Genomic DNA, 17,864 nt, shown 5'->3' with positions numbered 1-17,864 from the left:
ATGTGTGAGGGTATGTGCCGCTACGTAACTAAGTGTAGAGGGACCTGGGCTGGAGGAGAAGACCGTGAGATCACCCCTGGTCTCCTGGGAAAGGAGGGAAGGAGGAGGGAAGAGGAACGGCTGGGGGGGAAGGTAGGGAGGGTGGGGGGAGGGGCTCAAGGAAGCCAAAGCTCAGAGCAGCACAGGGACCGGGAGATGGTCCCCCCTGGCTGAGATCAAAGCTGACGGAGAGGGCTTCCCTGGTGGCGCAGCGGTTGAGAGTCCGCCTGCCGATGCAGGGGACGTGGGTTCGTGTCCCGGTCCGGGAAGATCCCACATGCCGCGGAGCGGCTGGGCCCGTGAGCCATGGCCGCTGAGCCTGCGCATCCGGAGCCTGAGCTCCGCGGCGGGAGAGGCCACAGTAGTGAGAGGCCTGCGTACCGCAAAAAAAAAAAAAAAAAAAAAGCTGACGGAGGTCACTCTGGAGAAAACGCTGAAGGAAAGGACCCAAATGTTTGCAGGTCTGGAGGGCATCTGTGTCACGGTCCCTTCTGACCTCATGTCCAGGAAGACCTGTACCCAGTTGACTGTCAGGGAACTGGATTTGTGGGCTTGAGGGCGAAGTGCCTGTCAAACAAGTCTGAGCCTGGAGGAGGAGGGGGCTCCACCCCTGACCTGGAGGCCACCTGGGCGAAAGGGAGAGGCCACTGATAGATGGGGCAAAGGGGAGGCCCGTTCGCCCTGGGTGGAGGGACCACATTTTCTGAGCCCCAAATGAGGGCCCTTCCTTTGATGAAAGACTTTTTTTTTCTGATTTAGTCCAGACGTACAAATAAATTACATTGAGCTGTACATCTCATTAGTTGTAAAGTCAGAGATAACTGGTATAATTTCTGTTCATATGGTCATGGAACCAAGGAAATCTTTCCTGGGTCCTTCGAGGTAGATCCTTTCTGCAGTCTGGGAGTCTCTGAGGATGATCAGGGCAGGTGTCACTAGCAAGTGGCCATCAAAAGGCCCTATTCACGACCCTAGTCCCAGGGAATCTCTTGCAACAAAGGAATAGAATTCCAAACCACTAGTGAGTAGACTGACCTCCCAACCAAGGGTTCCTTGACTTTAGGGTGCTGGTCGCGGATCTGTTCTGGGTTGGATCAGATGAGCATAGAAGACCTTGGGCCAGGAAATTTGGTCTCACACTTTTTTCTTTTTGTAACTGAAGTATAGTTGATTTACAATGTTGTGTTAATTTCTGCTGTACAGCAAAGTGACTCAGTTATACATATACCTACATTCTTTTTTATAGTGTTTCCCATTATGGTTTATCCTAGTACACTGAATATAGTTCCCTGTGCTGTACGTTAGGACTTTGTTGTCCATCCATTCTACATGTAATAGTTTGCATCTACTAACCCCAAACTCCCAATACATCCCTCCCCCTCCCCCTTGGCAACCACCAGTCTGTTCACTGTGTGTGGGTCTTATACTTTCTCTAGTCCCCATTCCACCCACCCACTGGGGCTGTGTCCATAACATCTGCAGTCGTTCGCAAAATACGGGTTCCCAGGCCTTTTGTCGGCACTGTTTTCTGTCCTGCACACATGCAAAGACCTTTGAGTCGGCAGCTCTGTTTTATCAGGTTGCTACTTCCTGCCCTTGCTTTATTACATCTGTTCTTTGGGGCATGGTGTTATAAATTGGGTATGTGATGATGTGTAATCACTAACTGAAAGGCCAATACTTTCACAGTACCGGCAGCAAGACAAATAAAAGGCAAAATGAAAGGCTTGTGCTCTTTTGACAGAGGGAAAAGCACAAAACACACATATTAAAGAAAAAAAAAAAAAACCAGACTGTGAATTGAAAATGTTGTCATCTTGGGGGCTGGTTTTCTTGGAGTTAGTCTGATTGTGTTTGCCTCCTGGGAGTGGGGTGCCTGGTGGCTGGGAGATGGGGAGCGAGGATGGAAGATGTTTTATTCCTCTTGGGAACCACATTATTATTAGTCTTTGTAAACCTCAGGCTATTGCCCTGGGCGCTTATGAGGTATGATTCTGGGCAGCCTTTGATTGAGAACAACCGGTCTGTGGTCAGAGGATATGGGGCAGAGAGAGACAGTTGGAGAGAGAAAGATACAGAAGGAGAGAGAGAACCGCACGTGTTTGTGTTTAGATGGGTGTACATTGTAGAGTGATGTTCCCCCAGTAGAAATTCGGTAAATACCCAGGTTGATATTAATGTATGTAGGACAGTGCGATGCATACCATCAGGGCTTAGTAAGTGATGATTCTGTGTCTGTCCTGATTCTGTGCTTTCACACAGTAGGGACTGGATGGGATAAAAGTGTTTGTACAGACGTTTGAGAGCTTTTAGGAATGTCCTCCCTCCTGTTCGTATTCAGTAAATCCGAATATTCATTCATATTCTTCTCCATGACCCTGCAGAAATACAGTCTGCAGACCAGGGAGTTTTATTTTGCTTTGCTTTCTTTTTTCTCCTCCAAGGTCTGGAGGAAAATGCAATAGAAATGGGGCTTGGGGGATAGTTTTTTTAAACTGATTAAAGCAAAAGATAATAGGAATAATGTATATTGTCCGTCTATAAAAGGTTTCGCCAGAAAAAATAAAAGAGGAAAAAATCTTTAGGCTTGCTAGCTAATTATGTTCATGAAGGTGAATAGAGATAAGGGTCTCTCCTTTGTAAAGAGGATTCAACTGTGTGAACATTCTAGAAATGTAGACTTTTAGTAGTTCTTCCAACACACTGATATCATCGTCATCATCGTAATACCAGTTGTAATAACCGGGTTACATGACATTGATAGATTGCCTGTACACAAGGCTGAACAAAAGTAAGGACCCAGTGCACATAAGCAGGGTCCAGTGAGTTGGAGGGGCCAGGGCCCATGTTACTTATCAATACAAATCTCCCCTCTCTGGGGCCCTCCAACTTTTTTTCCGGGGCCAAGCCAGCTCTCAGCAGATTCATTTTCAAAACTCTTTCATAACTTATCTCATTTGGTTTTCTGAAGAATTTTGAGGGAGACAGGAAAGGCACTTCTGTCATTCCAGAATTATAGATGGGGAAACTGAGACTCAAACAGGGTGGCTGACTGGTCCACAGTCGCCAGTGGCAGAGCCAGGACCTGGCGAGGCCTTCCAAAGTCCACTTCCTCATGTCCAGGCCATCTGTGAGGGGCTGTGAAGGAGGTGAGACTACCTAACCAACGACACCAGCAATACCTTAGGTCACCTGCAAGTACTAAATAGTGCCGCCCCGTTTCAGCTCTGGAGCCTTTGTGCTTTGACCGCTTTGGCACCTAAGGAGCCCCGGATGTGACAGCATGGTAGCTCCTGATGGGCTGGTGAGCAAGCCTGGCTCCTGTTAGGATGACCTGTCCTAGTACAAAACAAAGCAAACCTTCCCTGTCTGCGGTCGTTGAATCCTTGCACGGGGTAGACACAGAACACTTCTCTTTGGGATCATTTTCTAAGATGAAGACGCTGGTTTCTTTCATTATTGAACATAGACCTTCATTTCATTTCATTCAAACAGCACCATTTATGTATTAATAGACTAATTTTTATTGTCTGTCTCTGCCACTCACTCCCCAATCTGGATGTAAGATCTGTGAAGGCTGGGTTTCTGGGTCTGTTTTCCGCACTTAAGATCTCAAGTGCTCAGAACAGTGCCTGACATTTTGTTAAATGATCAATGATTTTTTTTTGTTTGAATGACCGAACGGTAAAATAAAGAGAAAACAGCAGAGGCTGACAATCTTAAATGATATGCTCATGTCCAATTAAGGTAGAAGGATATCACTGTTGGATGTCTAATCTGTAGTTCAAATAGAGAAAAGAAAGAAAAGGACGGAACTGACACATGGTCCAGGGGACCACAGGCACCCAGAACCCACTTTAGAAGGTGCATTACTCAGATCCTGCCTTTTTTTCATGTCAACTTTTTACCAGTGATTGATTTGTAAATAGGCAAGAAATACATGTTCCGTTTAATTTTTTTCAAGGTTGAAATTTGGAATGAATTATTGGATTGACTGGTCCATAAAAATAATAAATCAATAGTTGAGTGAAAGTCGTTGTTAAGAGGCAAAAGGCCAAATGATGACATAATAAAGATGATGGATGAAATCAGGAGTCAGCAAACTCTGGCCCTTGGGCCAAATCCTGCCCAGCACCTGTTTTCGTAAATAAAGTTTTATTGGCACACAGCCAGGTCCATCCATTAACCATTGTCTACGGCTGATTTCATGCTGCAACGATAGAGTTAGTAGTTTGTGACAGAGCCCATATGGTCTGCAAAGCCAAAAATATTTACAATCTGGTCTTTTATAGAAAATGTTTGATGATGTCTGGATTAAATAATGGTCCATCATGTTAAAGTCCAAAGAATCGAGCTGACAGTGGGGGTGAAGCCTAGAACAATGATATCTTTCTGGTGAGCCCAACACCAGACCTAGCTTCTACAAGGCATCATTATCCGTCATAGTAAGTTAATGTTGTTAATTTGAATTTTATTGGTTTGGTAGTTTTAATTGTATTTATTCCATAAATTTGTTTTTATTTTATATGTGCATAAGAGCTAGAAGTATAGGATTTATACCTCAGTCAGTGTTTGTATATATTAAATTTATGGTAAAATAACTTAAGTCAACCCCATGGGGATTGGTGCGATTTTTTTTTTCCCTTTAAATGTGTTCTTATCCTTTACTACTTAAGTTTGAAAATTACTGGTTTAAAGGCATCCGGTAGGAGCTTGTATCTAGGTTTTGCTAAGTTATACCATGCTCACTGTTAATTGTCCTCCTATAAACTTGTTTGGGCAGCGGAATGACATTTCTAAAATCTCTCTACTTTCTAGTTTAATTCATTAAGTGTTTACCTTGTAACTTGGAGAATTCAAGAGAGAAGAAACTTATTGGGAGGTAATTACTTGAGTCCTGCTTTTTTTTTTTTTTTTTTTTTTTTGTGGTACGTGGGCCTCTCACTGTTGTGGCCTCTCCCGTTGTGGAGCACAGGCTCCGGACGCTCAGGCTCAGCGGCCATGGCCCATGGGCCCAGCCGCTCCGCGGCACGTGGGATCCTCCCAGACCGGGGCACGAACCCGTGTCCCCTGCATCGGTAGGCGGACTCTCAACCACTGCGCCACCAGGGAAGCCCGAGTCCTGCTTTTTTGTCCTTTGATAATTTTAAGATGATTGCATTCTGATCACTGCCCCCATTACTCCTAATCTTTGAAACCGTGGGGCACGTTACTATGGTTATTGATTTAAAGGTATGTCTTTTGCTCTCAGCCAGATTCCTGGAGCCCAGCAGACTTGTTTTTAGGGGGCTTGGGGGCTAGAGAGCTTTCCTGTTATTTGTTCTCTGGAGTATGTCTGACTGTAAATTCCCACAGCTTGACTTTGAGAAGCCTTCACCATCTGACTCTCATAGAGTCTCTGTATGTCACAGGATCATAATATTGTAAAGTCAGAGGAAAGACTGAAGTTCAAAGTCAAGGCTTTTGCCCAAGATCACAAAGTAGTAAGAGGCAGAACCGGGATTGGACCAGCCGCATTTAGAAAACAAAAGACAAATCCCCAGAACCAAACCAAACCAAACCAGAAGAAACTCTTGAACAACATGGCTGAAGCGATCTTAGCTCTGAAGTTAGAAGTGTAAAAACAGATGGCAATATAGAGCTAAAGATGTTTATGACATTAACTCTGAAACGTCATCTATTTTTCTTTCCAGCAACGCTCTTTGATTTTGTCCTGAGTTGGTTTTTATAGCTTATTTTATAGAACTTGTGAGCAGTATAATTCTGACCTCCAGTTGGTAGGATGCAAATACGCCTGTAAGGATACATTATGCCTTATGCCTTCTTGGGTGCCAATCTGAAAACAAGCTCAGCCTCCAGGCCGCCTAAGCTCAGCCTCCAGGCCGCCTAAGCTCAGCCTGGTCCTCGAATCGGCACTGGAGTGAGCTTTTGAAACACAAATCTGATCATGTCCCAACCTCCCCTGCTTAATCCTTGCAATGGCTTTCCATGGCTTCCTGTGGATGGAGAAAAGCTCCTTGATTTGCTCGTTCAGCCCTCCCATCCCTCTGGCCTCCTTTGACAGCTGCTTCTCTCACCTCCTCTTCCACTCCGGCTACACCTGCCTCCAGACCCTGGTCCCCACCGTGCAGTTATCCTTCTGCCTGGTTGGCACCGTCCCATCCTTGGGCTCTCAGTTGCGGTCACCTCCTCAGGGAAGCCTCCTCTGCTCTTCCTGACCCAGGCAGCTCCCTTTTAAAGTGGGACAGCACCATGCATGTCCTTCAAAGCACTCTTTCACTGCTTGTAATTCATTTACTTTCATTCATTTGTGTCAAGTTAGGTCCACGAGGAAGAAACAGTCCTATTCTCAACTGTATCCCCAACCCAGTGCCTGGTACCTATAGATACTCAATAATATTTGCTGAGCCCTGAATGAATGAATGAAATTCTGGCCCAGGGTTGGGGGTAGCATCTTAGCAGCCCAAATGCCAGCAGGACGTGGTGGGAAGAGAATCCAGTTGGGAGTCACTAAGACCCAGATTCAAATCTCTGGGTAAGTTGGCCTCTCTGAGCCCCAGTTAATTCATCTGATAAAGCGAGTAAGTCATAACACCCAGCGCACAGGTAATTGTGCAGAAGCGGGTAAACGTAAAAAACACCAGTTCTTTTCTCCCTTCACTCAGACTCGGACAGACACAGCCAGTGAGGCTGTTTCCTAGTTCAGAGAGGAGCTCAGTTGACCTCAGACGTCTGCTGGTGCTGGGCTCACCCAGGGCTTTGGAAGCTGCTGGTGACCCACGTTGGTGGGGCCCAGGGACAGCGCCAGGCTGCAGCTTTGCACGCTGGGGCTCAGGGAGCAGATGAGCTGGACCTGGCGGGGCAGGGGTTAAGCTGGAGCCACTTAAGAAGGGTCCTTGCAGGGGTGAACCCTTTCATCATGATAAGTGTCATAGTAAAATCAATTCTCTGTGTACTTTTGGGAATTACAGCTATCATTTTGGTGTGATTTATCTGGTGTATAACACGAACACGGTCGTCTCCTTCATCATTCTGAAAGTTCATCTAAAATTGCTTTGAGTTTCTGGTTTTGGGGGGTGACATGTCCACTTGCTATCATCTTTCCTGTGAAATATGGATCGAGGGGTACATGGCTGCTGGCCTCGTTTCCTCCCCTTTACCTGCCTTAGGTGGCAGGGAAGTTTTATGGCTTTGATTTCTCTTCTCTCATTGCCCTCCCGACGCCGGGAGCCTGTCTTTGGACCACTACAGGGTTAAACCCCGAGGCTTTCCTCCCTGCCAGACCTTGGGAACCTCTCTCTTCTGAGAGGAAGGGAGCTGGTCTCGGCAGAGTCCCGGGCTCTCTGTCTGCTCCTGCAGGCTTCCCTGGGGGCTCCGTCCCTCCCACCCAGCCATAGAGCCCTGATCCTGGCCGTGCCCCAGTTATAGCAGTTAAAAACCGCCCTTGGGTCCAAATGGACAGGTGTGAGGGTTGTCCCCACCCCTTAACTGGCTGTGTGACTTTGGGCAATTCCATCAATTTCTCTGAGTTTTTTTTTTTTTTTTGGCTGCACCACGCGGCATGCGGAACTTCTGGGACCAGAGATCGAACCCACGGCCCCTGAGGTGGAAGCACCGAGTCTTAACCACCGGACCGCCAGGGAAGTCCCTCCGCGTTTTTTCATCTATAAAGTGGAGATTATAATAAGGTGAGGATTGCATGAATTAATAACCTTAGCGTGTATCTAGCGCCAGGCTCCGGTAATAAATGCTACCCGTTACCATTATAGCCACCCCCGGTTTCTGCTTCGAGCTAAGCTCAATGACTGGGGCCTCAGTTTTCCTCAACTGGAAAATGGCTTCTTGAGGTGAGTCGCAGGCCCGCAGGAAGATGGGAAATGGAAAATGTGGGGTGAGTCATAAACTTGCGCTGGTGGGAGACACAGCGTGGTCCTTAAGCTCTGGGCGGTGCTGTGTTGCCGTTTCTCCGTCTCTGTTTTGCTGATGGAAGCACTTGGTGTCTGGGCCCCTTAGCGGAGCTTTGTGGGGATCCTGGGACACAGAGAACAAGTGAAGTCAAAATCCTGCCAACCTTTCCATCTGGCCGTCGCATCTGTGGGGAGGCCTGTGGTTTATCCCCGACATCTTTTTATAATAATACCACCACCCACCATGTATCACATGCACAGACCTCTTAGAAATCAGCGTCGGGGGGCTTCCGGGGCTTCCCTGGTGGCGCAGTGGTTGAGAGTCCGCCTGTCGATGCAGGGGACGCGGGTTCGTGCCCCGGTCCGGGAAGATCCCACATGTCGCGGAGCGGCTGGGCCCGTGAGCCCTGGCCGCTGAGCCTGCGCGTCCGGAGCCTGTGCTCTGCAACGGGAGGGGCCACAACGGTGAGAGGCCCACGTACTGCAAAAAAAAAAAAAAAAAAAAAAAAAATCAGTGTCGGGACTTTTTTTTTCCCTGGGACACCTGTTCCATTTTCTTGAAATGGAGCAGCTATCTTTGTATACATTCCTCCCGACTTTTAGGCCGACGCCTGGCCCATCCAGGGTGTGCTGTCATCGGGAACACTCTGTCAAGGCTTTCCCTCTCCCGAGCCCCTGTATTTTCACTGGAAATGTGCTGTCCCCGTCGCCTCCCCTCCAAATCTTCTCATCCGGCATCAACAACTCCCACCCCGCCCCCTCCTGTGAGCACAGAGGGAGCTCAGCTTCCCAGCAGAGGTGAGCAGGGCCGGCTTAAGACAAATGTGTCTTTCTCTGTCACCCTCTGCTCCAGGGTGAGGGAGAGAAAGTCTCTGAGTTCCTTCAATTACAGGGATGCCTGGGGAGAGTGTTAGCACAAGTCATGGAGCCCCCGGCTTGGACTGCAGGGTGGCTGGTGCCTCCCACCCTCACCTTCCCCTCAGGTACTTAAATAGGCATCGTTGACCTTCAAAAGGCATGTCACTAATGCAGATGTCCCCTTAATGCCACTCACTCGGGGCTGTCATTGGTGCTCACGCCTGTGACAGGTGTTCATCGGCAAACACTGGCAGGAAGGTCAACACCTTGAAAGCTGCTGAGTTCCCCTAAAGGCAACACTTGAGGGTTGGCAAGTGGCCCGGCTGAAGTTGGCTGCAGTGGCCTCAAGGGAGGCCGGGCGGGGCAGAGCCGCTCTGGGAGTTGGGAGTGCCCATTGCTCATTGGGAGCGCTCGTTGCTTCATGCCCGACTCCTCTCCTGGTCCCCGAGAGACTTCTCCTCCTTCACCTAGGCCCCTCCTGCCCCGCCCCGCCCCGCAGAGGGTCACAGTGGTGACCTGGGCCTCCCGGCTGGGGGACAGTACTCGGACAAGCCTGGGACAGTCTGGCTGCCTGCAGTTCTGCACTTTGGAGATGGGCCTTAGGCAGGCAGGGGCTCCCCAGGGGCAGGGAGCCTGTGATTTCAGCCCCAGAGGGGACCGTGCCTCACAGGTGCCGCCCTGGGTGTGTGCCTTGCCTGCCCCGGGGGTCTTGACCGGACAAGCTGGAGTAAAGCCCAGGTGGCACCGAGGATCTTCCCACAGCAGAGGACAAGTATGTGTTTAGCTTCTTTCCATACCTTACGGGATGGGGGCCTGGGAAAGACGTGTGGTTTGATCCACTGACACTGAGTATTAGAGAGAAAGGAGATCCTGGGGTTCATGTAATACACAAGCTCTCAAATTTTTACTATTCACTCTGTCAGAGGCAATTCTCCTAAGTTCGTTCTTTCTTTCTTTCTTATCTTTATTGGAGTATAGTTGATTAACAATGTTGTGTTAGTTTCAGGTGGACAGCAAAGTGAATCAGTTATACACATACATATATCCAGTCTGTTTTTTTAGATGATTTTCCCATACAGGTCATTACAGAGTATTGAATAGAGTTCCCTGTGCTATACAGTAGGTCCTTATCAGTTATCTATTTTATATATAGTAGTGTATATATGTCAATCCCAGTCTCCCAATTTATCCCTCATGCCCCCTTACCCCCGGTAACCGTAAGTTTGTTTTCTACATCTGTAACTCTCTTTCTGTTTTGTAGATAAGTTCATTTGTACCCTTTTTTTTAGATTCCACGCATAAGCGATATCGTATATTTGTCTCTCTCTGTCTGACTTATGCCACTCAGTATGACAATCTCTAGGTCCATCCATGTTGCTGCAAATGGCATTATTTCATTCTTTTTTACGGCTGAGTAACATTCCATTGTATATATGTACCACATCTTCTTTATCCATTCCTCTGTTGGTGGACATTTAGGTTGCTTCCATGTCTTGGCTATCGTAAATAGTGCTACAATGAACACTGGGGTGCATGTATCTTTTCAAATTACGGTTTCCTAAGTCATTTCTGTCCCAGCAGCTGTGGCTTGAATTCTCTGTACCTCCTTTATCCTTCATGCTAGGGATTACTAGTAACAGTAATAATGGAGATGGCGACAATGTCCACCACCAATGACTTTATTGCACGTTTGTTTGTCACATGCCAGGAGGTCTGCGTGCGCGACGCCCGTGAGTTGCTGTAGCAGTGCTGGGAAGTTACTCTTGTCACCCTTACTTTATTGCTGAAGCTCAGAGAGGACGTTCCTGTTGCTCAAGGTGGAGCCAGGGTCCAGACCCAGGTCCAAATAACCCCTGGCTCACTTAGCCACCCCCCTTCGTGAATGCAGATCTTCCTCATCTCATAATGCAGTTATTTCCCAATAGATCCATCAGAAGTTGAAAATATCATAAGATGAAAATACATATAGTAGACCAAACCTACCAGGCAGCATATTTGTGTCTAGCCAACCTTAAATAGGCTCAGAACATTTCCGTTAGCCTACGGTGGGGCAAAATCATCTGACACCAAGCTTATTTTATCATCAAGTGTGAATCTCTCCTGTAATTGATTGAATACTGTGCTGAAAGTGGAAAACAGCCAATGGTTGTCTGGGTGCAGAATGGTGGTAAGCGCATCTGCTGTTTCCCCCGCTCCCTGATAGCAGGGCTGACGAGGAGCTGTGGCTGGGTGCCCTGCCCAGCATCACGAGAGCATCGTGCCACAGATCGCTAGCCTGGGAAAAGCTCAAAATTCAAAATTGGAAGTATGGTTTCTACCGAATGCGTATCGCCTTCACACCATCGTAAAGTTGAAAAATCGTAAGTCGAACCATCATAAGTTGGGGACCATCTGTGCTGTTGAGAGTGCCGTTTGTCACCGCTCTGTGCTCTGGGTCAGGGAAGACGCCGAGCCCCGCAGATCAGAGAACTGAGGCCAGACAGGTTAGCGCCCACAGCTGGCTGGTGGCTCATCTTTACTAGCCAACTGATGACTTGGCTGTGCCCAGCCCCGTGCTGGACCCTTTAGGGGGTTCCTAAAAGAATGTGTCCAAAACTCCGTGGACATTTGCTGGGAAACTCAAACTGTATTCCTAGGTCACATTTATTGGGCTTTTGCTCTGTGTCGGGCACATGTTTTACATTTAGCTCTCATAAGTATGAGGTTTGTCCTGTCATTATCCCCCTTCGATAGCAAGGAGAATGAGGCCCAGAGACGTTAAGCAACTTATCCAGGGCCACACAGCTAGGAAGGGGGAGATGGGGCTCACTCAAACCCATGGCTGGCTGAGCGCAGAGCCCTTGCTCTCATACTTGAAACACAGAAAACAATTCCAGAACCACATGTGCCGAGCAGTGAGGACCCGACTCTATAATGGGACATGAGAGAAACGAGAAAGGTGTGTGTGTGTGTGTGCAGCGTGGTGGTGGTGGGAGTGTTGGAGGAGGGGAGCTCCTCGGAGGAGGTGTGACTTGAGCTGGGCTTTGATTTTTGATTAGAGAGAGTCTGGGGATGGTGTCCTGGGTGGAAAGAACATGCCAGGTACAGGCTGGGAAGTAAGAAGGGTAGATTGAGGGGATGCTTGTTCTTGCTTGATGGTGGAGGGAGCCTTCTCTATTAGACTATCAGCTTCTCTTTCCTATTTGACTCTCACCTGATGGGCTGATTCCAAGTCTTCTTTTTGGCGGCTAAGAAACTTCGATTTGCCGATTAGGAGATAAGCGTGTATATATGTCATGGGAGCTTGTGTGGCAGAGCGGAAGAGCGTACAGCTTGGAACCGGGTTTAAATCTACTGCTGTCATTTACTGTGTGTCTTTGGGAGACTCTTAGCTCAGCTTTATCATCTGTGAAAACTGGATGATAACAATTAACTTACCTACCTCTCGCCATAAGTTTTGATAATCAAATGAGATAATAAGGGTCAGGTAAAAAGCACTTTGTAATTTGCATATTGTCCTAACTTACGATTATGAATGAAACGTGACTACAAGAATGCGAGTAAACAGGTTGTGCACACATTTGTGTGTTTTAGGTGGTTATGCTTAGCTTTATGCCTTCATAAATGTGACTGTTGACGCCGATGTGTACGGGTGTGTGTGTGTGTGTGTGTGTGTGTATGTGTGTGTGTGTGTATGTGTCCTTTGGTCACTGGAACAGCACCTGGACAGCGTTACCCTGCAACAGACTCCTACAGAGGCAGCCCTTTGCTGTGTGGATCCGTGTGTTGGGCACAGTGGTTCCCATTCCCAATCTGTGGTCTCCCAATAGCCCTGTGAGTCCACTGCCATCATAACCACTTTTTTCCTTCCAGTTTTACTGAGATATAATTGACGTACAGCACTGTATAAGTTTAAGGCATGCCATGGTAACCATTTAACTTTTCAATTTTAAAAGTTTTGTTTAGGGCTTCCCTGGTGGTGCAGTGGTTGAGAGTCCACCTGCCGATGCAGGGGACGCAGGTTCGTGCCCCGGTCTGGGAAGATCCCACATGCCACGGAGTGGCTGGGCCCGTGAGCCATGGCCGCTGGGCCTGCGCGTCCGGAGCCTGTGCTCCGCAAACAGGAGAGGCCACAACAGTGAGAGGCCCGCGTACCGCAAAAAAAAATTGTTTATTTTTATTGAAATATACTTGTACATATTATATAAGTTACAAGTGTACAATATAGTGATTCACAATTTTTAAAGGTTACACTCCATTTATAGTTATTATAAAATATTGGCTATATTCCCCATATTGTACAATATATCTTTGTAGGTTATTTTATACGTAATAGTTTGTACCTCTTAATACCCTACCCCTATATTGCCCCTCCACCTTCTCTCTCCCCACTGGTAACCACTACTTTGTTGTCTGTATCTGTGAGTCTATTCATTCTTTGCTATATTCACGAGTTTGTTGTACTTTTTAGATTCCACATATAAGTGTTGGCATACAGCATTTTTCTTTCTACCCTACAAGTCCATCCATGTTGCTGCAAATGGCAAAATTTCATTCTTTTTTACGGCTGAGTAATATTCCATCGTATATATATGTACCACACCTTTATCCATCCATCTGTTGATGGACACATAGTTTGCTTCCATGTCTTAGCTATTGTAGATCATGCTGCTGTGAACATTGGGGTGCGTGTATCTTTTTGAAGTAGTACTTCTGCTTTCTTTGGATATATACCCAAGAGTGGAATTGCTGGGTCCTACGATAGTTCTAATTTTCGTTTATTGAGGAACCTGCATACTGTCTTCCACAGTGGCTACACCAATTTACATTCCCATCAACAGTGTACGAGAGTTCCCTTTTCTCCACATCTTCGCCAACATTTGTTGTTTGTGTTCTTTTGATGACAGCCATTCTGACAGGTGTGAGGTAACATCTCATTGTGGTTTTGATTTGCATTTCCCTGACGATTAGTGATGTTAAACATCTTCTCATGTGCCTGTTGGCCACCTGCATTTCCTCTTTGGAAAAACATCTATTCAGTTCTTCTTTCTTTTTTTTGACATTGAGTTGTATGAGCTGGTTATATATATTGGATATTAATCCCTTACTGGTCATGTCATATCATTTGCAAATATTTTCTCCCATTCAGTAGGTTGACTTTTTGTTTTGTCAGTGGTTTCCTTTGTTGTGCAAAAGTTTTGAAGTTTAATTAGGTCCCATTTGTTTATTTTTGCTTTTGTTTCCTTTGCTTTGGGAGACGGATCCAAAAAATATTGTTGTGATTTATGTCAAAGAGCATTCCGCCTATGTTCTCCTTAGGAGTTTTATAGTATCCAGTCTGACATTTAGGTCTTTAACGTGGTAACTCTTCAAAAGTGGTAACAGAGCCTGGATGTGAACTGGGGTGTGCTGACTCCTGAAGCTGCTGTGGCTTTTTCCAGAAACCGGAAGTGGCCTGTCCAAATGCAGCAGAGGCAGCTGTGTCCTGGAGAAGCCCTGCCAGGCAGACGGACACTTCTTCCTGGGGTCCCCCGCCCCTATTTCCTTAGCACTTTCCTACCGGCCGGTTTCAAGGGAGCTCACTTTGTTTCCCTGGGGAATAAGGAGGGTGCCTCCCGGTTGCACCCTCAGCTGAGCCCACCCAAGCTCCTGACCGCTCGGCTGGGGTTCTCTGGGCCTTTTCGAGTCTTTATTGTAGACGCTGCCCTCTGAACCCCAATCCTGCTCTCAAGAGGACAGAGTTAGAGGAATGGCCTGTTTCTTGCTTCCCAGCCATCTTCTCCGGGACTTACCTCTGGCTACATCCAGACGGCAGGGAAGCTGGGATGTGGCCCCAGACCTGCAGAGGAAGCGCAGGGGGGTTGGCAGGACACGCAGAGCCCAGTGGGAGACCCCACTGCCACCTACCGTGGGGACCACGGGAGGATCTGTTCCCCATCCTGCCACTGTGAGGTTGCTTTTACTTCCCACTGGACTTGTGTTATGGGCTCCTCTGCAGGAAGCCAGGACCTCTCAGCCTGGTCTGGAATTCCTGTTGAGGACTCCACCTCCAATGTCCACCCTGAGGCTCGGAGTGGAGCTGGGCTGACCTCAGGCTGTAGGTGGCCTTGGAGGAGCACAGGGGGAGCCGCAGCTGGGAGGCTTGTAGAAGGCTGCTTGTCTCTCACCAAGCGCGTGCCACAGACAGTGCCTGGGGGCCTCTGCACGCCCAGGCAGCGCTGCCCACGGCTCCATGCATATCTGGAGGCCTCACAAATTTTACTTGGATTATGGAAATAATGTACACCTAGTGTAAGAAGTTTACAAAACATGCAGGTGTGTAAAAAAGAAATACAAAAATAACTCCTCAGCCTGCTACTTAAAGACGGCTACTGTTACCATCCTGTTGTATTTCTTTCCACTCTCTCTCTGCCTAATAGGCCATATGGCATATATGTCTGTGTGCGTGTACATATATAATAGCCATGCATATGTACTTAACACTCTCCTGGTTTCCCCGAAATCAGGGAGGTGCCAGCTAGAGGCCTCGGAGTTACTCTTGCCCTGTCTCTCCCCACCACTGCCCACGGCACCCTCACCTCTCACCAGGTCCTGCTAATCATGGCTCCTAACAATGGCTCTGAACTGGTCTGCCCACATCACGCTGTCCCCTCCCTCCACCCTTAGCCCAGCAACTAACTTCTTTGGCCCAGACTGTCTGGCTCTGCCTCTTACTGCTGTGCAACCTTAGGCAAGTTACTTCACTTCGCTGAGTCTCACTTCCCTGTCTCACAAAGCGGTACGGATTAAAGAAGTAAATCCATGCAGCGCTTAGACTGGCGCCTGCACACGGCGGGCAGTTGCCACGGTGCGGCCAGAGGCTACCCTCCTTGTAAAATACGGCAAAGGCTTCCTTCCCACTGCCCTTAGGGCGAGTGAGAGCAGTCTGGGATCCTCACCACCGTCTGAGATCCACAAGGTTTTACCTCCCCCTCCTCCTTCTTCTCCTTCTCCTCCCTCTCCCCCTCCTCCCTCCCCTCCCCTCCCCTCCCCTCCCCTCCCCTCTCCCTCCCCTTCCCCTCCTCCCCCTCCTCCTTCTCCTCCTCCTCCCCTCCTCCCCCTCCTCCCTCCCCTCCCCTCCCCCTCCTCCCTCCCCTCCCCTCCCCCTCCCCCTCCCCCTCCCCTCCCCTCCCCTCCCCTCCTCCCCCTCCTCCTTCTCCTCCTCCTCCTCCTCCTTCTTCTTCTCTCTCCCTCTCTCTCTCTCAGCCCTTGGAGTTGCCACAATGTCTCTGCACATCCTCTTCTCTCTGCTTGAACACATTCCCCTCTGCATCCTCTCACCTATAATGTGATTATTATACACTTGTTCTGTGCCCCCATTTTTCTCTCATAAGTAACATAAATATGTCTTTGCCCATAAATCTTCATGCACACCTCTGATCATGTCCTCAAAATAGATCCTTAGAAGTGGAAATTTCTGGATCAAAGATTATGAACATTTTTTTAAGGCTTTTGAGGAATCTTGCCAGATCACCTTGTTTTTTAAAAAAATTTATGTTACTGAAGTATGGTTGACTTACATTGTTGGATTAATTCCCGCTGAACAGCAAGGTGACTCAGTTATACATATATATATTCTTTTTCATATTCTTTTCCATTATGGTTTATCACAGGATATTGAAGATAGTTCCCTGTGCTCTACAGTAGGACCTCGTTGTTTATCCATCCTGTATATAATAGTTTGCATTTGCTAAGCCCAAACTCCCAAGCCATGCCCCCCTCCACCCAGGCAACCACAAGTCTGTTCTCTATGTCTGTGAGTCTGTTTCTGTTTCGTAGATACGTTCACTTGTGTCATATTTTAGATTCCACATCTCAGTGATATCATATGACGTCATATGATATCACTTTCTAGAAAGCAAACACATACTACTCAGTCTTCCTGCCACAGGTCCCTTTCTTGGGCTTCTGCGGCATTTTGTTTTGGTCTTTCATCTAGCAGTGATCGCCTCTCCTTTGTGTTGGAGTCATTTGTTTACTCTGTTTCCTTAACTACATTCTAAACTCTTTGGGGGCAGGGGCTGCGTCTCGTTCATCTCTGTCTCTCCCTAGAGACCTAGTTCCTGGCATGTGCCCAGGGGGAACCTCTGCTGAGCTGCACCGAGTTGGACATATGAGTTGTCAGTCCCTTTCCACAGCGAGATGGAAATCAGGAATCAGTGGGTCCCAAAATGTCTAAAAAGAGGGAAAATCCAACACTTGCAGGGCCTCTTTGCCTCTTCCCAGCCTAATGGTAGAGTGAGAGAAGACCCCAATATAAATGTGGTTTCCTGGTTCTGAGCGGGGGAGCGGTCACGTGTGAAGGGGCAGCGGCTCAGGCGGCCCTGGGCGTGGGGTGCCCAGGAGGGCTGTGTCCTCTGTGGGGGAGGAGTTCCCAGGACCTTACTTACTTCCCCGCAGGGCAGATGTCTTCGCTCGGCCCCCCCGGGTCCTGTCTCTGGGTGAGAAGGCAGAGCAGATGGCCCCCTGACCAGTTTCACTGGGGGTGTCCTGTCCTCACGCCCACCCCCAGGGCCATCAGCGCGTGGGCTGCCAGGGCCCTTCAGGCATGTGGAGGCTAAGGCCCTCCCGGCTCCCGCGCCTCTGCGGTGGCTTCCTGGACGTCACCTCATGCTAGGCTGGACACTGGGCACTCAGAACCTTTAGCTCAAGCTTTCTTTCTAAAAGAGCTGGGAAGAAGTCCCTATGTCCCCCAATGACACCTGGAGCCAGCTGGCCTCTGGGGATCCTGCTAGGAGGCGTTTCTGCCCCAGAGAGAAGCACTTAAGGCTTCATCCCGGGATGCTTGGTTTGGAAAAGCTGTGAGGCTTCATCTGGAACCAGCCCTCCTGTTTTGAGACGGGGACTCAGAGATGTGGATTGCCCCCAGCATGGCCCCTCCTGTACTACCAGGGCTCAATGCTGCACACATATGTGTGTGACACTCACTCGCTCACTGTTCACAAAGTGACTCGTTTCATCATCCCCCAAACCCAGAGAGGTAACTGCAGTTGTCCTCATTTTACAGATGGGGAAGCAGCAGCTCAAAGAGGTCACAAGCCC

The 17,864-nt window shown here is 48.3% G+C and overlaps 1 pseudogene; it reads right to left on the bottom strand.

Moving 5' to 3' along the window:
- The window catches only part of LOC149744449 (eukaryotic translation initiation factor 2 subunit 3, X-linked pseudogene), a 70,035-nt pseudogene that overhangs the window by 33,406 nt on the left and 18,765 nt on the right, over positions 1-17,864 (bottom strand).

Source organism: Delphinapterus leucas, chromosome 21 (assembly GCF_059928025.1).
Source record: "Delphinapterus leucas isolate spDelLeu-1000000601 "Yukka" chromosome 21, BTC_Dleu_Yukka2, whole genome shotgun sequence".
Lineage (NCBI taxonomy): Eukaryota > Metazoa > Chordata > Mammalia > Artiodactyla > Monodontidae > Delphinapterus > Delphinapterus leucas.
This window is presented reverse-complemented; position numbering and strand designations above follow the sequence as displayed.